We start from the raw sequence: 9605 nt of genomic DNA on the forward strand, positions 1-9605 counted from the left end.
TCAATATAAAAACCACAAAAGTTAGTATCTAGAATATGAAAATATCCATAAACCAAAAAAAGCAATAATCCAACAGAAAAATAGTGGATTAAGGATATGCATAAGCAATTAACAGAAAACTCAAATGGCTAATAAATATGTAGGGAAAAAGGTCAGCCTCAACAGTAATCTAGGAAATGCAAAAGAAAACAGCAAAGAGACTACATTTATACCCAACAGATGGGAAATTTGCAAAATCTAATCTTTTGGCAGGGATATGGAAAACAGGCTCATACACAGCTGGTGGGAGTGTCAAGTAGAATACAATTTGGCATTTTGGCCATTTCCAGAAAAACTGACAATGCACAGACATCTTCAATATAGCAATCCTATTCTACTGTAATCCCCCAAGGAGAGGAACCCTGTTAATGGATGTTCACAGCAGTACTGTTTGAAATTGTTAGGAACTATAAACATTCTAATGGTCTCTCTATAGGAATAAACTACCATACATTTATACATTAAAATACAACTAATATTGGTAGGATTGCTTGTCTATAATGTGTAAGGCCCTGGGTTCAATCCCAACACAGCAAAAAAATAAAAAAAATCAATAGTTTTTAAATTTCTGGGTCTCCCAATCCCTTTAAGCTTTTAAGAACCACAAAGAGTTTTCTGTCTGATTCATATCTGTAAACATTTGTCAAATTACAATTTTGAACTGAAACTTGGGTGTAGCAGCAGCACTAGAGAGACTAAGGCAGGAAGACCTCAAGTTTGATTACTAGGGTACAAAAAGAAACCTTGTCTAAAAAAAAAAAGGCTCCAGTGGCTCACATCTATAATCCTAGCTACTCAGGTGACTAAGATCTGAGGATCACAGTTCAAGGTGAGCAAGAATAGGAAAGTCCAAGAGTCTTATCTCCAATTATCCAGGTTCTGAGTTCAAGCCCCAGGACCATTACACACACACACACACACAGGCACGCACACACGCGTGTGTGCACACACACACAATATGTTTTCACCTCAAGTGTCTCCTACAAGAATGCTCAAGATGGGGGCTGGGAAGGTGGCTCAGTGGTAGAGCGCTTGCCTTGCATGCCTGAGGCCCTGGGTTCGATTCCTCAGCACCACATAAGCAAAAAGAAAAAGCCGGAAGTGGCGCTGTGGCTCAAGTGGTAGAGCAATAGCCTTGAGCTGAAGAGCTGAGGGACAGCGCCCAGGCCCAGAGTTCAGGCCCCATGACTGGACCCCCCCCCCCAAAAAAAAAGAATGCTCAAGATGGATTCCCAGGAATCTCTAGCGCACACTTTGAAAACACATGCACTAGACGCACCTACATCTCAAAAACATTGTTTACTGAAACTAATATATAAAATAATGCAGAATATGCTTCTGCTCTTGCAATAAATACTTGATATTGTTGGTGTATTGTGTGTATGTGTGTGTGTGTGTGTGTGTGTGTTTTAGGATAGTGGCTACTTCTGGAAAGATAGGAATGGCACTGGGGAAGGGGGCATGTACTAACTATATCTGTAAGATTTTACTTCATTAAACAAAAAGAAAATGAAGCAAACACATCATCAAATATTAATTTTAGGGCTGGGAAGTTGGCTCAGTGGTAGAGCGCTTGCCTTGCATGCCTGAGGCCCTGGGTTCGATTCCTCAGCACCACATAAGCAAAAAAGAAAAAACCCGGGAGTGGCGCTGTGACTGAAGTGGTAGAGCGCTAGCCTTGAGCTGAAGAGCTGAGGGACAGTGCCCAGGCCCAGAGTTCAGGCCCCACGACCGGACCCAAAATATAAATAAATAAATAATAAAATACTAATTTTAAAATCTAAGTGACATTTACTTTTGTACATATGACCTCAGGTTAAGTGAAATATCCCCAAGATAGGGACACAAGTGGGTTTTTTCTTTCTTGCTATTGTATTTAACCTATTTAAAATGTACTATGTGATTTTTTTTGTTTCTTTTGTACGTTCTTCCCCCATGGTATAACCCTGGTATAACCCCTGTTTTCACTGTATTTGATTTTGGTGCACTACATCTTGTATAAACATTTTTCTAATTTGGGGAGAGGAAGGGAAATAAGAAAATGCTGAAATACGGATACAGGTTAACTCATTGTAACAATGAGATGTAAAAGACACTATGTTGAAAACGAACTTCATAACTCGGGAGGAGGGAGGAGTTGTGGAGGTGGGGAGGGAAGGGACGGTGGGGGAAAAACCAAGGAGGGGGTAACAATGCTCCATAGGAAATGTAGTCATTACCTTACTCGTGTAACTGTAACCCCTCTGTATAGCATTTTTACAATAAAAAACATTAAAAAGTAATTCTGAAATATAATTTTAAATTTTAAACTTTTTTTTTTTGCCAGTCCTGGGGCTTGAACTCAGAGTCTGGGCACTGTCCCTGAGCTTCTTTTGCTCAAGGCTAGCACTCTACCACTTGAGCCACAGTGCCACTTCCAGCTTTGTCTGTTTATGTGGTAGTGAGGAACTGAACCCAGGCTTCATTCATGCTAGGCAAGCACTCTTGGTCATTCTTGGTGCTTCACCTCAGAGGCTGGGCACTGCCCCTAATAGTGCTCTACCACCTCCAGTTTTGTAGGGATTAAGTGGAGATAAGAGTTTCACAGACAGACTTTCCTGCCCAGGTTAACTTCGAACTGTAATCCTCAAGTCTCAGCCTTCTAAATTGCTAGGATTCTAGGCATGAGACACTGGCAACTGGCTAAATATTTTTTTAAAACCTAATGGCTTCCTCTCCTTCCCTTCTCTCTCTGCATGCCTCCATCTCATGCAGGCTAGCAGTTTGCTTCCCCCCCCCCCATAAACTCTTTTCTGCCTGAAAAAAAAAAAACTTAATGGCTATATACCCTATGGCCACCTTTTCTTTAAAGGGTACTTCCCTTTGAGCAAAATAGTCCTAAGACACCTGGATTTTATAAAATGTTGTTTAGAAAAGCAATTTGGCAGGAATAAGAACTAGTTGGCCATTTTCCAATCAGATAAAGGGTGGGGAGAGAGGTTACTCAGTGCCTGAGTTTGACCTGCCGTCCTAAAGAAAAGTGTGGCTTAATATGAATACCCCTTGGCCAAAGCACACACTGACTAGATTAATTGATTTTGGATAGTTGTAAACCATTCAACTACAACAAATTTACTTCACCCAATAATTGAGATAATTGTTTTTGGAGATAATGATCATATGTCATGTACTATTTAAGGACAAACACAAATGAGAACCTCTCTACATTCAGTTTAGGAGAGACAAAAGCACAAACATACAGTTAAAAATCTAACAGATTAAAGATTAGCCAGGCACTGGTAGCTCACAATTGTATTCCTTGCTACTCAGGAAGCTGAGATCTGAGGATCATGGTTTGGAGGCAGCCTGGGCTGAAAAGTCCCCATGAGATTATTATCTACAATTAAGCACTATAAAACTGGAAGTAGAGCTGTGGCTCAAAGTGGTTGAATGCTAGCTTTAAGCAAAAGAGCTCAGGGACAGCGACCAGGCCCTGAGTTCAAACCCCATGACCAAAAAACAACAACAACGAAGATTAATAAGCATTTCTCTAAGGGGTAGAGAATGAATGAGCCTGGAAAAAGGATAGTGTCATTAACAGAAAAAAATTTAAAAACCCAGGGCTGGGATGTAGCTCAGGGGCAAAGCGCTTGCCTAGCAAGTACAACATCCTAGGTTCAATCCCCAGTATCAAAAAATAAAAGACAAAAAAATACAGATAAAAAAAAGTAGTCATTTTATGAACTCTGGGCTTAAAATCTTTTTTTCTAGAAATAGCATTGGGCATCTACTATGTGCTAGACAAATTTGACCATGTTAAGACTGTAGACCCATGGGTAAACCCTCAGTGGGTAAATGAAAATGCTGGATGAGAAACTAGAAGAGTAGGCATTTTTAACGATATCAAAGGAAGTAGAGAAGATTCTAGAGAAAAAAAAAAAAAAAAGAATTGACCTTGAGGAAAACCTCACCAGAGAAGGAACAGAGAGTTTATACTTGCACGACACACGTTGTGTAAGTTTCCCAATTTGGGAAATATTGAATATAGGAATAAGTGCATCGAAGAGAAAAGAAAGTACTGGTGAAAGGAAAGACAGTATGTGAGGGTTTTGTGAGAAAAGCAAATCAAAGAATATTTATTAGGAGATGGAAAGGTGCCAGCATGTTTGAGGTTAATGATATAAGAGACAGCACTATTGACAGCTCAGTCCCAAAGGAGGCAGGCAGGGTACCACGGGCACAGCTTGGCTGAAGGAAAGGCAACTATCCGGCCAAAGGAAAAAGATAGCTTTAGACAGATAGAGAGCAAGAGCAAGCATCCTATGGAGGGAGGAAAATTCAACTGTTTACATCATGTGGCCATTTAGCAACTTCTCCATTAAGTAGAAATGTAGGTAATCCTAGCCAGGTGTGAAGTACATACCTATAATGTTGGCACTGAGGCTGAGGCCAAAGTATCCAGAGTTCCAGTCCAACCTGGGCTACAAAGTTAGACCCTGTCTCAAAATAAAATAAAATAAAATAAAATACATTAAAAAACCTAAATTGCCAGTGGGCACAAACACGAACAGTCATGTGGGGGGAAGGTTTTTGAGCACCCTTTAGAATATTTTTTGGAAAAGAGCACTGGCACCTATCTGGAAAATAATGCACAAACTTAATACAAATATTAACCCAAGACAGTTGGCTAACAAGGTGTTCCACCAGTCAGTGTTCTAGATTATCAAGGTCTCTGCCCGCCCAGATAATTTCTTTTCTGCATTCAACCATTTCTGATGGAAACCAAACTATTCACTTCACTGTTTTCCTAACCATACAATGGGTCGAATTTACACACACACACACACACACACACACACACACACACACGCAAAACAGAACAGGTGGTGGTTCACACCTGTAATCCTAGCTACTTAGGAGGCCAAGATCTGTGGATCCCCATTTGAAGTCAGCAGCCCAGGCTAAAAAGTCTGTGAAACCCTTATCTCCAACTTAACCACCTAAAAGTTGGAAGTGGAGTTGTGGCTTAAAGTGGTAGAGTGCTAGCTCAGGGACAGCACCCACCCAGGCCCTGAATCCAAGCCACATGACTGAGACTGAGAATGAGAATGAGACACACAGACACAGACACAGACATACACCCACAAGTTCTATTTTAAAAAAATAAGAAGGGGCAAACAGAATAAATTTCTTTAGAAACAAAAGGAAAGAAAGATAAGTTAGTGAGAGTATATTCTCCAAAGACTGGGGAATTCCCAGATGGTATCCCAAAGAATGAGTTCTTTACAGTTTTTTTAAGGTTTTTTAAAAATAGCTTTCTATGTCTTATTCAGCTGATAAAATATAGAAGAAACTGCTTTTCTGTTTCCCCTTAACACTAGCGCAGCCCACCTTACATCTTGCTTCTAGCCAGCCCTGGGACATGTGATGTCTTGCTCAGACTTTTCTGAAGCATGGCCTTCATGATAAACTCTCAAGGTCCCTCTGCCAAGCCCCTCTGCTCCTTTGCACAGCATCACTACTCTGGTCTGTTGTGGCATAAAAGATGGAAAAACCCAAATCGACTACCTACTTAACCCTCAGGTTTGTATCATAAAATTCTAGGAAGCATTCCCCACGTGTGCATCTAGATTAGTCAAATATTAATCCAAACAAGAGTATGAAGGCTTCTCCAACACAACAAGGGTTTACTTTTTAGCAAAGAGGACACAAATTAGAAAGGACAGCTGAAGGCCACTATCCTTTCAATAATCACTTTTCCAGCCTTCTTTTCAAAACTTCTTTAAAAAAAAAACCTATTATGGGAACACTTACAGGTTCTTTTTTCAGTTTCTTTTTTGAATTTGTTTTTTGGGTTGTTGTTTTGGTTTTTTTTGGTCTGCATAAGCTTTATCCTTTTTCAGCCAGGGTAAATGAAATGTTAGCAATGCTTTTTTGTTTACCACAGAAAGAATAACTGAGCAAATGTTTATTATGAGGTGAAAAATTGGCATAGGAAAAAAAAGCAGCTCATTGAAAAAAAAAATAACAAAAACCGACTTAAGTTTTGAACGTACACCTAATTGTTCTTAATAGTGGGAAAGTGATCCATTTTATACTTTTATTCTTTCTTGAAGCTGAAATGTCCTAGGTCCAAGTATCATAATAATCAATCCGCAGCCTTCCACCCACCCAGAGGATACCTTCGCCACCCCTCCCCTACCTGTGTACCAAACACTTGGGCCTACCTGTCAATATTGCTGTTTCCTGAAGCTTCACCCTTGAAATGCCCTTTGGCCACCCCCACCACTACCTAACAACCTCCTACCTTCACAACTTCCACCCTTTACCAACGCTCCAAGCAGAAACCTGGTCGTTAATGAAATCTGACTCGGATATACCTTTCCTGAAATACTTGAATGCTCCTTTCACCGGTTCTGCTCTACCTCAGAACGACGAAACCACCACCACCACCACCACCACCAACCTTCTTAATCTCTTAGCACCTAGTACCAGGCATCCCTAAGCCTGGGAAAGTTGCGCCGTGGGCAATCTGAAGAACTTTTGAGGGACGCAACTGCACTTTGCGACGTCACTTGATAAATCGGTACGTGTAATGTAACGACTCTATCACATTTTCTTTCCTCCGATAAAAAAAAAATAACAACTTTCTGCCCCTTTCTTATGCCTTCCAAAGAGTAAACAGTAACGTCTGTAAACAAAGTTTCCACAGAAATGAACACAAAAGACTCCTTGAAACGCTTTATTCTTCCGCTTCCGTGCTGTGCCTTTCCCCCCCTTATTGGTCACCCGAGCGGTGAGAACTTTCCCATCAGTTTTTCTCTTTCCACATAGAAGGCAATGATTGGTGGAGAGCCACCGCAAGGAGGTCACCCTCACCGCCATGTATGACTTAAACAAAAGTCAAATGTGTCCTGCGTCCCCCCCGGTTGCCACCCGCCCGACCCCTCTCGGCTGGCTACCGGAGACGTGAAGGAAAGGCCTGAAGCCCGGAGCTTAGCTGGGAGAGATCGCTCCCGCGCCCGAGAGGCGGCGATGGTCGCCTGAGGCAGCTCCGCTGCAAGACAGCGGAAACAGCAGCTAGTCACGGGGCTGTGGGAGGCAGGGCAGGAAGGTGGCGCTGCCGCCTTGCGCCTGGAACCCGAGCGCTCATAATGGCAGCGAGGGCAATGGCTGCCGTAGGGAGCGAGCACGCCCCTCAGCGCGCACACGCCACTGCGCCAAGGCTCCGGTGCCCGTCACCGGCGGCGACGGCACCGCCGTCGCCCGCTCTCCCACCCCCCCTCACGGGCTGTAGCGGAATTTTCTCTCCAGACACCGCCTTCAAGATGGCGGCTCCCCCTCCCGGCAACCCCCTCAGTCGTTCCCTGCAGCAGGCGCCGAGGTGCCGCCATTTTGTCCCCCGTCCCTCCCGCCCCCCCTCGCCGATATTTACATAGCGAAAATCGGCCCGGCCGGCCTGCGGCCTTCACCTCACGCCTGCAGCCTTCGCCTCCTCGCCAGGCCTCGCCCCCGCGCGGTGCCCCGGGTCGGCCGCGGCGCCCACCCGAGACCCCTCAGCCGCCTCCCGGACCGCCGGGCAACCCAATCCCAACCCCCGCCTGCTTACAGAGCGCGCCTTCGCCGCCGCTCGAGGCAGCCGGGCTCCTCCCTGGGCCTAACTGCGGCCTCCTCGGGGCCTGCTCGGCGCCGCGCGCCACGCCGCCCGGCCTACCACGGAAGGGCGCCTTGCGGGCCGCCGACCAGGCCGAGACCAGGCCGCCGGGCGCGCACTAGGCCCCACGGCCGCGGCGACACCCGGGACTCACCGAACGGGCGTACGAGCGGTCGCCGACGGTGGCGGGTGCTGCAGGCCGGCCTTTCTCTGGAGCACTGGGCCGGGCTCCGGCTGGTGGGGCGGGCGGAGGGAGGGAGGAGGGGCCGAGCTCGGAGCTGACAAAAAGCGGCCCAGCTCCCCGGCACGGGCCCGCCGTCAGCACGTCACGTCACCGCCCGGGAGAGAGACCCAGGAAAATGCGGAAGGGTAGATAGGCCCCCTCCTCCTCCCGGTGGGTCCCCCTGGCGCCCCGGGTCGGCGCCGCTCACGCCCCGCGACCGGGAAGCCCAGTGGCCTCACTGTGGCGGGGTCTCCGGCGGCCTGAGTCGCCGTGACAGCGCCCCCCTTCTTTCCAACTCCTCCGCGCTCCCTCCCGCCACCGCCGCCACCAAACGCGCCGCAGCCGCCGCCTTGGCCGTAAAGCCCGCGCGAGGCCGCGGTCCGCCGACCCTGAGGAGAGGCAGGCGGCCCGGGCCGCCCCCCACCATGTCCTTGGGCCGCGGCCGCCCCCCGGGGGCCTCCCGGGAGACCTACCGCCTCGCCGCGTCGGTCCTGGCCGAGGCGCCAGCTCGAGTTGTTTGCAGGCCCTCAGACCCCCGCCCGCAGTAAATGTGTTTTCTCCATCCCCGTGGCTGGGGAAGAAGATAAATTTAGCAACCCCCGCCGTCCCCTGCCTTCCCTTTAAAAAAAAAAAAATCTTCGAAATATTAAAATGAAAATGGGCTTGCCAGTTTAAATGGGTGTGCAGGCTGGGGGGGAGGGTTGCCTTAGAACAACTACCAAGCCCCTTAATTTTTTAATAAAAAGGCTTTTCAGTCAGCAAGGAAAGTTAATTTCATTAGTGGGGGACTGCAATGAGGAAAAGATTACGGTTTCGCACATTGCAGTAAGCAGGGATTTTTAATGATATATATTCTGTATACCTGTGCTTTAACAGTTGAGAGCACATGAAATGTAAGTCCTGTGTAATTGTTGGATAAACAGTTTTTCCACATGCTTCCATAAATGTAAAGCAGAATAGGGTAAGGTTTTTGGTTGGTTGTTTGTTTTTTTTTTCAATAAACTGTTTGAAACAAGCCTTCAAAGAAGTTTGTAAGAGGAGGAAATGTATTAGACTCAACAAAGCATTAATCACCTTCAAATATGTATTTCATGCTTTTTTGAGTTCAGATTTTTATGCTGTATTTCTGTACTGAACTTGAGACACTATGTGAAGAAGTCAAATCAAATGGTCTTTACATTAATCCAAAATCTGACCCATTACTTCTTCAAAGCCCTAAACATTTAAGACATTGTTAATAACAATAACACAAAAATTATTAAGCAACTACCACATTAGGGAAAATCTTTAAATACGGAGACCATACATTTCAGTTGCCTGTCATAACCCTTTAAAAAAAAAAACTCCTAGAATGCAAATTGTCCCTTCCCTCAGACATCCTACAATCATGAAATCCTTTTAAAAAGGAAAATCATTAAAGGTAGCGTAAGATGAAATCTGAAAGAATATAGTAGGTGGTGATTTTCCTCTCAGGAAAACCTCCACAGAGGAATTTATAGAAAATTCCTTCCGGCTGTGATAAAGTGCATTTATATACATGTAAATAAAGTTAAGGAATATTATCTCATGTAAATAAAACTTAACAGTATTATTTCAAGTAAAAGAAATAAAACCAGCCTCTTGGCTGATACCTACAGTTCCGGCTACACTGGAGGCTGAGGCAGGAGGATCACTTGAGCTCAGGCATTCAAGACCAACCTGCAACACAAT

The 9605-nt window shown here is 45.3% G+C and overlaps 1 protein-coding gene across 5 annotated transcripts in view; it reads right to left on the reverse strand.

Annotated features, from left to right (window-relative positions):
• Zfx (zinc finger protein X-linked) overlaps positions 1-8389 on the reverse strand; it is a 48895-nt gene extending 40506 nt beyond the window's left edge. The window contains exons 1-2 of one of the 5 annotated variants that reach the window (XM_042670156.1): positions 7827-8143; positions 5461-5546 (exon numbers count right to left, since the gene is read on the reverse strand). The gene's annotated coding sequence lies outside the window, so the exon portion shown is untranslated. Of the gene's footprint in view, positions 1-4441; positions 4463-5460; positions 5547-7826; positions 8144-8368 lie in introns of those variants that run through there. The other 4 variants (XM_042670158.1, XM_042670155.1, XM_042670159.1 and 1 more) reach the window with 4 other exon arrangements.
• Positions 8390-9605: the final 1216 nt, after the last annotated feature.

Source organism: Dipodomys spectabilis, unplaced genomic scaffold (genome assembly GCF_019054845.1).
Source record: "Dipodomys spectabilis isolate Male_0828 unplaced genomic scaffold, ASM1905484v1 ptg000526l, whole genome shotgun sequence".
Lineage (NCBI taxonomy): Eukaryota > Metazoa > Chordata > Mammalia > Rodentia > Heteromyidae > Dipodomys > Dipodomys spectabilis.